This window comes from Elephantulus edwardii, unplaced genomic scaffold (assembly GCF_000299155.1).
Source record: "Elephantulus edwardii isolate Elephantulus edwardi_28Jun2011 unplaced genomic scaffold, EleEdw1.0 scaffold00006, whole genome shotgun sequence".
Lineage (NCBI taxonomy): Eukaryota > Metazoa > Chordata > Mammalia > Macroscelidea > Macroscelididae > Elephantulus > Elephantulus edwardii.
The window spans coordinates 31,518,525-31,520,832 of record NW_006399756.1 but is presented as its reverse complement, the minus strand read 5'-3'; the positions used below and the strand labels follow the sequence as shown (position 1 = coordinate 31,520,832).

Sequence of the window (2,308 nt, the reverse complement as noted above, 5' to 3'; positions counted from 1 at the left end):
AGTGTGTCCCTTGCCATTCCCTATCACTCCTCCCTGAGAGAGACTTCACCCTGATTCATAAGGAAAAGGGGATGGCGTATTCTCTTAGCTACTTCCTGTTGAAAAGGGGACTCCTTTATACATCCTCTGGCATTTATAAAGTATTCTTCTTGAAATTCTGTAATTAACAGCTCACTGGCCTGGATTCTTGGGTTTCCAGCCAGAAAAGCCAGAACAAAAGAGTTAAGACCATTTTCTAGCTCATTTGCTGTAACTAAACTTGTAGAAACAAATAATAGAAAAGCGTATGCTAAAACAAATCCTGGACTGAGACCCAGCTCCAGACACAGTCACCATTGAGATGTTGATACACAAGAAGAACTGGATTGCCATATGTGAACTCCTTTTTAAGGAGGGGATGATGGTGACCAAGAAGGATGTCCACATGCCAAAACACCCTGAACTGGCAGACAAAAATGTGCCCAACCTTCATGTCATGAAGGCCATGCAGAGTCTCAAGTCACGAGGTTATATGAAGGAAGAGTTCATCTGGAGACATTTCTACTGGAACCTTACCAACGAGAGTATCCAGTATCTACGTGATTACCTCCATCTGCCCCCTGAGATTGTTCCTGCCATCTTGTGCCGCAGCCGTCCTGAGACTGGCAGGCCACGACCTTTAGGTCTGGAAGGTGAACAACCTGCAAGGTTAACTTGAGGGGAGGCTGACAGAGACATACAGACGGAGCGCAGTGCCTCCTGGTACCGACAAGAAAGCTGAGCCTGGGGTTGGGTCAGCAACTGAATTCCAGTTTAGAGGCAGATTTGGTCGTGGTCGTGGTCAGCCATCTCAGCAAAGTTGGAGTGTTGAATAAACATGTAGCCAGAAAAACAAAACAAAACAAAAATGTGGACGGCTATTTTTTTTTACAGCTCTTTAAAGGCATGTATGTGTACAATTACATTTATAATTATCTAAGGATATTCTTGGCTCTCCACATTAAATGCCACTTGTCTACAGGATTTTATTTCCGTTCATCCATTCTCCTTATGCCACACTCTGTTGTACCCTAACCTCTCAAAGACCAAAAAAAAAAAAGAATTTTTATAGAGTAGGTTCCAACAAATAGGACCCTTTAAGGCTATTATGAGAAGACTGCGTTTTCCCTCTGCAGAGGAGACTGAACCACATTGTTGTTGTGTACCATCAAGTCGGAAACAACCCATAACTGACCCTCTAGTGGGTTTTTCAGAGGCAGCTTAATCGAAGGGGAAGAGATTGCCCATTTTTCTCCCGTGAAGCTGCTGGTGTATTTGAACCTCATACCTTCAAGACTGCAGCACAGTTTCTTACTACTAGGCCACCAGAGCTCCCTGACTGAACCACTGTGTACTAGAAATTACACCATCAGAACTCTGTACCCTAACCTCTAAAGGAGCGTTAGTAATATAATCTTTACATTTATGCCTTTCTCTCCTTGTATCTCTTGTGTCTTTTAGGAACATTACTGATTTTAGTTATCTCTCCATTCTCATCCAGTTCACTCAAAACCCCTCCATCCATAATCCTGGAATTCTGGAAACAGCCATGATTTACCCTGACTGAATTCTCTAATTTCTTTATTCTGCTTTCCCTGTTCCATCCAAATCAGATACTAGGTGGTTTAAACGTGTCTAAATCCTAAATTCACTCCAGTATCTTCTGAAATAAATAGAAGATGAGCAAGCTCAAATAGCCTTGTGGGTAAGGAGCTGCACTGCTAAACCAAAGGCAGGTGGGTTGAATCCACCAGTTCCTCCACAGCAAAAAGATGGGTAATCTCCTCCCATGTTATCTGCAAGCTCTGAAAACTCATTGGAGGATCAATGATGAGTTGATTCATACTTGATAGCATATAGCACATATATCACTATTTATTCTACCAAAGGAAAAAAAAATACTAAAACCCAAACAAAGAAACTATTGCTCCAAATGAAACCTATCAAATGGAGAAATGACAATCTCTTCAACAAATGATGCTGGCAAAACTGGGCTGCTGCATGCAGAAAGTTGAGGCAGGATCCACATCTCACACCATACCCCAGCATCAACTCAAGGTGTTTCAGAGACCTGAGAGTAAATCCCCAAACCATAAAGATCATAAAAGACAAAATGGGACCAAGCTTAGAAAGCCTAGGAGATGATGAATGGGACCACCCAAAGATTAAATCAAAGTGTGCATAGAAAAATTTTACCAATAGGGTGAAAAGAAAGCCTACGGACTGAGAAAAAACATTTGATGATGACATCTCAGACAAAGATTTTTAACAAAAGTGTTCAGAATTCTAC

The 2,308-nt window shown here is 41.7% G+C and overlaps 1 pseudogene; it reads left to right on the top strand.

Moving 5' to 3' along the window:
- Window positions 1-340: 340 nt before the first annotated feature.
- On the top strand, window positions 341-854 carry LOC102848985 (annotated as a pseudogene).
- Window positions 855-2,308: the final 1,454 nt, after the last annotated feature.